This window comes from Mauremys mutica, chromosome 8 (genome assembly GCF_020497125.1).
Source record: "Mauremys mutica isolate MM-2020 ecotype Southern chromosome 8, ASM2049712v1, whole genome shotgun sequence".
Classification (NCBI taxonomy): Eukaryota; Metazoa; Chordata; order Testudines; family Geoemydidae; genus Mauremys; species Mauremys mutica.
The window spans coordinates 95812967-95824239 of NC_059079.1; positions in this window are offsets into that span (position 1 = coordinate 95812967).

The following is an 11273-nucleotide window of genomic DNA, read 5'->3' on the forward strand; positions in this document are numbered from 1 at the left end:
TCCACCACCATTCTGCACTTGCTCAGCCGGTAGTTGAAGAGTTCCTTCTCTCTGTCCAAGGCGCCTGTATAGGGCTTCATGAGCCAGGGCATTAGCGGGTAGGCTGGGTCCCCGAGGATCACTGTAGGCATCTGCACATCCCCAACCGTTATTTTGTGGTCCGGGAAGAAAGTACCTGCCTGGAGGCGTTTAAACAGACCAGAGTTCCTGAACACACGCGCGTCATGAACCTTGCCCGCCCACCCAACGAAGATGTTGGTAAAACGTCCCCTATGGTCTACCAGTGCTTGCAGCACCATTGAAAAGTAGCCCTTTCGGTTAATGTACTCGCTGGCCTGGTGGGCTGGTGCCAGGATAGGGATGTGAGTCCCATCTATAGCCCCACCGCAGTTTGGGAATCCCATCGCGGCGAAGCCATCTATGATGTCCTGGACGTTTTCGAGAGTCACTACCTTTGAGAGAAGTTGCTCAACGATTGCGTGGGCTACTTCAATCACAGCAACCCCCACGGTAGATTTGCCCACGCCAAAGTGGTTCGCTACTGACCGGTAGCTGTCTGGCGTTGCAAGTTTCCAGAGGGCTATGGCCACTCGCTTCTGCACAGTCAGGGCTGCTCGCATCCGGGTGTCCTGGCGCTTCAGGGCAGGGGACAGCAAGTCACAGAGTTCAAGGAAAGTGCCCTTACGCATCCTGAAGTTTCGCAGCCACTGTGATTCATCCCAGACCTGCAGCACTATGCGGTCCCACCAGTCCGTGCTTGTTTCCCGGGCCCAGAATCGCCGTTCCACACCATGAACTTGACCCATTGCCACCATGATCTCCACGGCGCGGCGTAACCTGCTTTGTGAGAGGTCTGCGCCACTCTGTGAATTCCTGTCCTCACCGCGCTGCCGGAGCCTCCTCGCACGATTTCTCAGCAGCTGACTGTGGAAGAGGTGGACGATAAGGTGCGAGGAGTTGACAACGGCCATAAGTGCAGCGATGATCGCAGCGGGCTCCATGCTCGCAGTGCTGTGGCGTACGCGCTGTAACCGACAAGAGAAGGGCGCGAACAGATTTCCCGCCAGAGCTTTCAGGGAGGGAGGGCGTGATTGACGGTTCAATGACAACAGTTACCCAAAAGCACCCTCGACACATTTTTCCCCCAGGAGGCATTGGGAGCTCTACCCAGCATTCCAATGGGCAGCGGGGACTGCGGGAACTGTGGGATAGCTTCCCACAGTGCACCGCTTCCAAAGTCGACGCCAGCCCCGTTACTGTGGACTCAGAAATTCGAATTAGTGTATTTACTGTGGATACACAAATTCGACTTCATAAGGTCGAATCCACAAATTCGACTTAAGTAGATTCAAAATAGTCTTGTAGTGTAGACAAGGCCTTAGATAAATAATAGCCTACAAATATTATATAGCAGATTGAGTGCCCCCCTTCATTTTCCATAGCCTGCAAGTTCAACAGATACTTTAAGCAGAAATATTTATATATTGCAAATCTGCCTCTGTGCCCCAGACCTTGTTTACAGTGACATGCCCTGCAATTCACTAATGCAGGCCAAACATAAAAATCAATATGTTCTTAAAATAAGTCAGAGCTAATATCAGCCATAGACAATCCTTGAACTGCTATAAATAGTCTAAGCCTGTCATCTAATGTGTAGCTCATAGTGCTATTCTGGGACATTCAAACACAAGTGGAGTTTGCAATCTCCTGAATTCAGGGTATCTGGAGTATCATGTTTCCCTGCACTCTACTATGAATCATATATTGCGTAGAACATAGTTCTGAGAACATCCCCACTGTTTGTGATATAAAAGGTTACATGGAAGTCTTTTTCACCCAGTGCAAGCATCTCAAGTATTTGTAGGTAAAGAACCGTTGTAAAGATATGTTTTCTCTTACCCTGGTTTCTGTAAATCTCCTTCACACTTGAAAGATGCTTATGAATTATGTTTTCACATTTTATAAAATGTCAAGACTGGATGACCCCTTTCTCAAGAAAGAAAGAACTGTGTAAAGTAGTGAGTATTGAAACAATAACTCCCAGATCCAACAGCTACTGGAGTACTTCTAAGATGCCTGTTCTACTTCTTGATATTTGCTTGCTATATAAATCATAATTGTATGGTGTAAGGCCAGTTCACGGGCCAGGGCACCAAAATAACTCTCAATAGTAGCAGAATTTCAATCCCTTTTGTCATAGATGCATTTATTTTTCAAAACAGAAACAGTCCAATATGCTCCCTATCCCCCCTAAAATCTCTGCTTCACTGCCTCTGCCTACACAGCAGGTGTCTTCCAAGTCTCTGGCATTGAGAATCCCCTTCCAAATCCTTACCCCTAAACCTGGGCCTCTTCCAGGTTTTTCCCCTAAATGAGCTGCTTTCTGGCTTTGCTCTGAGGACCAGGTGACCTGATGGCTCACCTGCCCTCTGGCCTCAAACCCATAACCTGGCAGCTAATCAGGCTCAGTGGGGCTAAACCCATCTCCCTAAATGGCCCATACCTCCTCATGACACATGGCTTTTCTGTGACTCACTGATCAGTAAAGAGATTGGAAGGCAGAAAGAAGGAACAGTGTTAATTCAGGGGTGAAGATTGCACTATTACTGTACAGTAGTCAAGCATTTGCTTATATCTCCATTTTAATGAGATATGTATTTAAGCAAAATGCAAGGTAAACCTACACAACTCATCTAGCTCTGGATGATGCAGTCTATAGATTATTGTCCATCTAGTCCAGCATTTCTCAAGTGGTTGCATGCGTCAAACGGGTTTTTCTTGCGGCCACAGCCTTCTGGGTGGTGATGGGGAGGGGGAGGGGGAGAAAGCAGCAACCCCTCTTCTGGGACTGCCAGGAGGGGTTGGGCCCTACCCCCCTCTGGAGCCACAAACACTGGAGGAGCAGACAGCCAGTGAGAGTTCCCCATCTTCCTGGGGTTGGTGGGGCTCAGGCTTCTGGCTTCAGCCCTGGGATGGTGGGTGGTAGGCTCTGACCGCATGGCAGTGGGCTCCTGCCATGGGCTCTGACCACAGGGCTTTGGGCTCTGTGCTTTGGCTGCGCAGGCTTGCAGTGGTGGACTCCATCCCCGGGCTCACCACCCACCTCATAACCCCTGTTGCCTCCCTATCCACCTTCCCATCCAACGCTTAATTTGTCCCCCAGCTTGCCAGGGTTGAGTAAGTCTGCTGTGAAAAGTGATATAGACGCCCCCCAGATTACGCAAACCCGACTTACACAAATCCACACTTACGGAAAAAGTTCCATAAGCTAGAAATAGGAGGGGGTTTTGTTTTTGTTTTTTTTGCATCATGGTCTGGTATATGTTTCCGACTTATGCAAAATTCGAGTTACACAAGGCATTCTGGAACAGAATGCTTGTGTAAGTCGGGGAGTGTCTGTATTTGTACATTTGTTAATATCACTTGTGTCTGCCTCTCACCTAGCTAACAAGTCTGCTGTTGTGAAAACTGATATTAACAAACATTCAAATATCACTTTTCACAGAAACAGACATACTAGCTAGCAAGTCTAAAAAAATGCAACCAAAAAAGCAAAAGAAACAATAAAAAAATACAAGAATGTGCAAAGCACCTTATTTGTATTTCTATTCTGTTTAAGTCCAGTAAAGAATAGACAACTCTATGTTATTTTTATTATTGAGTCTGCAAAAAAAAAACCCTACATAAATATGCACATGTGCATGTCCAAATCATAGTTATTTTTTTCCTAAAGTTAATTAAGTGTTTTAGGAAAAATTGTCTGAGCAGCCCCTGGCAAGAGTTAGCTTTCTGACGCCACCAAAAAAATTGTTGTGAGAACCCCTCTAGTTAAGTGACAATGTTCTATATATTTTTTTAACATACTCAGTTTAAGGCTTGTAAAGACAGCCCTGGAGAATCAATTTTTCTCTCTCTCTGGCCTAGCCTGAGTAGCCAGGCTGCGATCTTGACAGATGCCACTCAGTGGTTTAGGGTGAGGGAAGATTCCTTCCTCCTGTGAATCCCCATGGAAATTCACTTCACATAGCCCATATACTTGGGATGTGCATGGGTTCAAGGATGGGGTCCAATGAGCCTTCATGCTGAAGTGAAGGGACCATGTTTTGGGATGAGAGGAGAGGTCAATCCCTATACCCATTCAGTCCTTACTCCCCGCTGAGACTGACAACACGCATTCCAAATGTTGCAATGATTTCTGTGGTGCAGGGACCTGTCCAGTAGGGGATGAGTGGAAACCCACCAAATTCATTTCATCTGGGCCACCAAGAAGCCACTGGTAACAGCTTTCATTCACTACCAACCAGGGCTGGATTTGAACTAATGAACAACACATGAAAGGTTCTGCATCCAGTTACCAATCCCTAACCTGAAACCTGTAGTACCCCACTAAGATGCTTTTCATGTATTGCATTCTGCTGGCTTTATTCCAGGATAGACATGCTTGTGGACTCATTTTAAACCAATTTAATAAATTCCAGTGATGTATTTAATGATGTAAGCTTCCACAAACAGCCCACATTACGTCTTTGCTACGCTGACATGCTTCACACTCCAGTGGGAGACATTTATGAACTGTTGACACACAAAGATACTTAGCATTCATTGAAATGTGAGCTCAGGATCTAAATATATCACAAATTTTTACAGGCCGATGCTTGGAACACTCACCGCACAGGAACTCAGAGAGGAAACAGTTAGAATGGCAACAATACGTTGGCATGGGAACATTACACCAATGATGCCCCCTCTAGAAAATGATATATAGTGTCAAGTTCACAGGCACAGTGTGAAAGAGATTTGAAACCTTCAGAAAGAGAGAGGGTGATCTTCAAAATGACAAGTGCACATGTATAAAATGCTGTTATTTTCCAAATAAAACATTTGGCTTTTCCTTTTTAAAGAATCCTGCCCTCTCCCAGCATTTTCAGCTGTGGGTATCTGAAGTTATGACAATAAATCCAAACTTAGCCACCTAAATAAAAGAGCCTGATATTCAGAGGCGCAGAGACCAGTGATTTCAATGGCAGTTGTGGGTGGTCAAAATCTATGAAAATCCAGCTACTTTAATTTAGATTGTATGCTTTTTGTGGCAGGGACTATCATTTTCAATACATTTGTACAGTGCCTAGGATAATGAAGTGCCAACCTAGTTGAGGTGCCACTGCAGTATAAATGTTAAATAATAGTAATAATTTAGCTACCTAATTTTAGGGATTAGGGTGACCAGATGTCCTGATTTTATAGGGACAGTCCCAATTTTTGGGTCTTTTTCTTATATAGGCTCCTATTATCCCCCACCCCCGTCCCAGTTTTTCACATTTGCTGTCTGGTCACCCTATGGCATCCACGTTTTAAATTATTGCTGGTAATTTGTCACCCAGCTTCCTTTCCATGTTAACATAGCCATGTAACCATGTGGGCTGTTTACAAGGTGTGTTCTGTAGCAATCTGATGTTACACAGGCTTGGAATTTTAACACATGGGTCCGTTTCCGCTCTCAGAGCTTCTCTAGATGATAATTTAATGCATGGCAAGCTGGGGTGCAAATCTACCACACTCCAGCCTGCTGTGCACGAAGTGACAGTGTGGACCCTGTTGTCATGCACTACAGCAATACATCAAAGTGCACTACAGGATTTTTAATATGTAGCAGCATGATTTACATGGCCACTTTGTGCATGGCAGGCCAGAGTGATGTAGATTTACACCTGGTTTGCTCTGCATCAAATCACTAAATAGACATATCCTCAGTTACATCAGTGTAAATCTTGGGTATCTGCGTTAATGTCACTAGAATTACTCTGGATTTACTTCCATGTAATTGGGATCACAATCTGGTTTACACAATATTCTGTGGTTTTTGCCAGATCTTCTATTACTTGTTGAATGATCAAGTGTGAAATTTTCAGTAATTTATTATGAAATTTCTAAAAGGGGATGCCATGGTCCCAGGTAAACAGTGTGTCATAATATATTTAGCAAAATATTATGCAACTCACAATAAAATATACAGAAGAATGGATGGGAGAATATATTACTTGCCTGGGAAGTTATGAAATAGAGAACAAATAGTTGTATGTTTTTTGCTTGTTTGTTTTTATGTTTGTTTTAGGGGGGAGGAGGGAGTGCTGGGGTTTAAAGACCTCACACAGAGACTGAGGGAGTAAAGGAGCAGTACTGGGCCAAGAGCTCAAACCCAGCTCCCCTTGAACATTGGGGAAGTCAAGATCCAAATCCAGATTTTATGGTTGACCCTCTCTCTGTAATGGTCCTGAACTAAAGTTCCAGATCTGAATGTTTTCAGGGCTCTGATCTAGGTTTTGACTCCACTGCTGGCTTTCTTTCTATAGGTAATTTGGTTATTGGCTGGAAAAACAGGGTAATCTGATGCACAGACAAAAAGAATCAAGTCACCTTTACATGGTTAGGTAACTCGAAAGTAGGAAAGATATTAATCAGAAAAAGAAAATGGTGGAATTGCTGACCCAGGACAGTTTCTGTCAGAAAATACTGATTAAAGGAAATAAAAATGTTTTGCCTGAATGTATCGATTTCATGAAAACTTTCCATGAAAAGTTACTGAAACATTTTGATAAGGCTGAAGAACTTCATTTCAATGTTATCATTTTGATAATATAATATAGTTGTCACAAGGTGAAAGGAAAAGCACCTGTGACCAATTGTCTGCTGTCCAATGGAATTAAAAGGAAGTTACCTGGGCTTTATAAGGCAGGGAAGGGTGGACTGGCAGGCAGGTAGGAGTATCCTGGGAAAAGGCAGTCAGAAGAGGAAGGGAGGTGCTGCTGGAGACAGAAAAAAGCAGCTTGGGAGTGGCTTAAGCTCAAGGGAGATCTCCTGAGAGACTGGAAACTGGAAAGTAGTTGTGGAAGCCTTCAGAAATGAGCAACCTGAGATTCCAGAGAACATAGTCCCATGGAGAGGGGTAATCACATGATTCTAAGAGGGAGAGTAAGCCAGTATGGAACAGTTTGGGAGGGCTGAAATCCTGTGTTTAGCAATGAACAGTTGAAGCCAGACCTCAGACAAGAAAGGCTATGTTTGAAGCTACAAAATGAACCTCAGAAAGAAGGGTCTGTGCCTGGAGGGAATCTGGAGTGAAAGAGATTGTGTGAAGCTATTGTATGTTAATAAACTAATCTCCAAGGAGGGGTATTATGTGACTCAGGCCTCTGTGGATTTATTGAGAAACTCCTGGGTGAAGGGAAACTGAGGCTAGGGGGCTGCAGAACCATCTGAGGCAGAAGGAGGTGCTGTGGAACAGGTGTGCTTGTTTACAAACATCAAACCAATAAAATTAAAACAATGTGTTTCAACTTTATTAAAATAAAATGTTTTAATAGAGTTGTTTTGATATTCCCAATTTTTTTCCACAAAATTTTAACTTTCTATTCCATTTGGGAGAGAAGAAAATTTCAAAATGTCAGTGTATTTAATGTGGAACGGAAATTTGAAGTTTTGAACAACTCTAATCTCTGACATGTTTGTATGATGAAAAACCTGGATAAGGGAAGGCTGTTCCACCACCAAAGAGAGGAAAAAGTCTTATTTACCTACAACAACCAGAGATGGATGACTGGTTAGTTAGTCAATAATCCTTCCAGACAGGGGTGAGGCTCAGATACATGCATGATGTGCTCTTCTGCTTTCCTAGGCAAACAGGGCCTGATTCTGTTCTGATTTACACTAGTGTAAATAAGGAGTACCTTAATTGAAACCAGTGTGAAACACTAGTGTAAAGCTGAAGTAAAATCAAAAATAGGCTGAGAGACTTTCTAATGTGAAAACCTACCAGTTTAGATAAAAAAGACTAAATTCTCCTCTCAGCCACACGGGCATATATCTAGAATAACTCAATTAAAGTCAATGACGTTATGCCAGTTCTACACAGCTCTGACTGAAATCAGGATCTGGTAAGGAATTTAATGTATTAGCTTTGTAAACTCCAATAAAGCTACTCAAACTTGTGACCGAAAAGACCCCTGTATTCACATCCTACACAATTTCATAGAATCATAGAACTGGAAGGGACCTTGAGAGGTTATCTAGTCTAGTCCCCTGCACTTGTGGCAGGACTAAGTATTATCTAGACCAGTTGTGGGCAACTTGTGGCCCGTCAGGGTAATCCGCTGGTGGGCTGTGCGCGAGACAGTTTGTTTACATTGACTGTCCACAGGCACATCCACCTGGAGCTCCCAGTGGCCATAGTTCGCTGTTCCCTTTTTATCCTGTTAAATTGTCATAATAATCTTTGTACAAAATATGCCTTGTGAGGTATGATTTGAAAACTAATAACTTGCTGATCAATATCATCATGAAATGCATATAGCAACAGTATAAATAAAGTATGATGTTAGCACATATTCAAAACTCTGCTCTGCCTCGGCAAAAGTTGTTAAACAGGCCTATCCTCAAAAAGGAATGTGTGTTTACCTCAGTTTACATATATCACTAGTAAACAGGGTCCTCAGAAAAACAGGGGGAGGAGATAGCAGGACACAGAACAATTTGAATTTCAGCAAACACAAAGCGGGGAAGAAAAAACTTTGTGCTTCCTTCGCTACCAGACTCCATCTCATCTTCTTTACCGATTGAATAAACTTTACTTTGAAGGGTAACCCTCAGAAGAATCTTCTTCAGAAGTTCACTGGACTATAAAAGAAAGGGCCAGAGAACTGCAACTTATCTCTCTTTCACCTAAGAAGACAAAGGTACCAACACTTTTGGGCTTCTGGGAGAGATCCTGACCAAGGAAAGGGTCATTCACCATCTTGCTGGAAGACTGGGGGTGAGAAAGGCCATCGTAAACAAAGCCTTGAATAAAAACTTACTAGATCAGGTTTTAGACTTTAGATGTGTGTTTTTACGTTTACTTGCTTGTAATCATTTCTAACTTTATCTCTTATACCTGAATTAACTTAAAATCCTGTCTTCTTTCGTCAATAAACTTGTTTTATATTTTAATCTAAACCAATCCAGCACGGTGTGTAAATTGAACTGTTTGGTAACTCCTCCAGTTAAAGTAGCAACTGGTAAATATTGACTCCTTACAGGAGCAACAGATTTGAACTGTCCAGGAGAGGCATGACACCAAGGTGTGAAAGAAAGATATATTCTCCCCTGCCCCCGCAATCCACAACTACCAAAAGCTCCATTGTTGTGTTTAGTGCCTCAGGCTTATAACTTCTTTGTTGTGTGAGACTCCTCTCTCTTTCTCTCCTTTTCTCCCTGTATTATTATCATCTATTGTCTGTTTGGTGACTTTAAGAAAACAAAATTGGTAGGTCTCAGTTCAAATCCTAGGGGCAGGCATCCCTGCCACTAAAGCCATCACCACACTTGGAATTAGTATAGGGCAGTCTTGACAAAGGAGAGATGGTCTATGTCTATGGAGACTTAACCACCCTTTCACGTTTAGATTTGGTCCATCACAGGCTGTGATGGGAAACGTGTACTGCTGCTGCCCAGGCTGTTCTAGTTCTGTGATAAACAGAAGACTCTAGTTTCACGGCCATTAATCCGATATTTTGCTTTCATGAGAAATAAATTTGCAGAAAAAATATGGGAGGGGCAGTTGGGGTGGGGGGCGGAAGAATGCTAAAGCTTAGACGGACTCACAGCAGGAATATTTGCCTGTTCCTTCTGATGAACTGCCATAGAGCTCAATGTTCATGTGATTGGCAGCTAAAGATACTTTTTCAAGGCTTTTCCCCCAACTTTGTGCCCAGTCTCACCTTTCCAGACAAAGGGTGCAGCATTTTGGAAAGCAATTTTCCTGCCAGGTCCACTTAGAAGTACGTTAATGATACTGCAGCTTTAAATAGCAACCTAGCATGGTAAGGCGGGATTGATGTGCACAGCCAGTTCATTGAGTAGAAGCAACTCCCTTGAGCCATCCTCTTCCCTTCAAATGGCCTGAGTGCTGTATAAGGACGCTGCACATTTAGTCTGGGTTTTGGATGATGTTTGTAATCAGATTCTTGTATTAATCAGCATGTCAGTGCATTAACTCTGGTTTTGCTGTTCAAGAGGCAAGTCAGGTCCTAGGCAGCTGCAGACCCTGAAGCCAGGGCCATCAGTGGAAGAAGGATGTAAAGTGGAATGCCCTTGTAGAAGCTGCATAATTGAAGCATCAACACAAGTAAAACCCCACCATGCTTTGGAAACAAACAACATACTACGGAACAGCTTGGCATGTGAGTTTCCTGTACAAAGCCTGCACCCTGTAATCAGAGGCCCTTTATACACTCAATTTTAGAGAAATCTCCTGCTGTTGCACTATCATTGGTGCAACTCCACTGGTGCTAGACACAATGGGAGCATTAGTAGAGCCAAAGGACAGGTGCTTTTACCATTGTGTTGTCAAGACCTCTCTGAACAGGATTAGATGAAAGTGGTATAAAAACTGGCAGCAGACAAACAAATTATAATAAATTATGGACTGTTACAAATATATGTTCTCAGCTATCTTGTCTTAAGGGAGTTTCTTAGCTCAGTCCTGGGACAGGAAGTTCTCCTTCCTTACTTTCACCATGAGAAGTGAGATACCACCACCAGGATTCAGGCTGAACACCAGGTACTGGCAGTAGATTCAGTAAACAAGAGTCAGATACTACAGAAGATAATTATGAGTGAAGTCTCAGATATTGGACATCAGAAATTAAGAAAGGTGCAGGAGCCAGATGTGAGTAATCACAGGATTAGCACAAGGTATCACCCAAAAGGAGACAGGGATTAGAAGCCAAATAAAGCCCCAAATACAGTATGACACCCGAAGCACAGGGCAACAGCAATCAGCCATTAGACATTATAGTTGAAATTTTTGGGGCTGGGAACTGCCATTAGATTCAGGAATGAGCCATACAATAATTAACTCTGATGAGCTGGAAATGTTTATATATAACAAAACCTTTTACTATCTTATCAGCCATAGGCAACATTTAATTGGTTGCCACAGTATCAAGAGGATGCTGTTATTATTATTAGAGCACACATTGTATGACTGCTGCTGGCATAGCTGGGAACTCCATTCCTTTTGGGCCATATGGAGTGGGGCAAAAAACCTGCCTCATGATTCACCAGAATTATATTTATTTACACTTAATTATAGAATTTGTGGATTTAATATAGGTAAATGTGGCTTATTGAAATGAAATATTCCCATTAGAGAGATCACTATTATTTAATATATTATGGACCCATAATCATGGCTCCGTATTTGAGGCAGAGTTTAGCTTTTTGGTTGAAATAGGGGT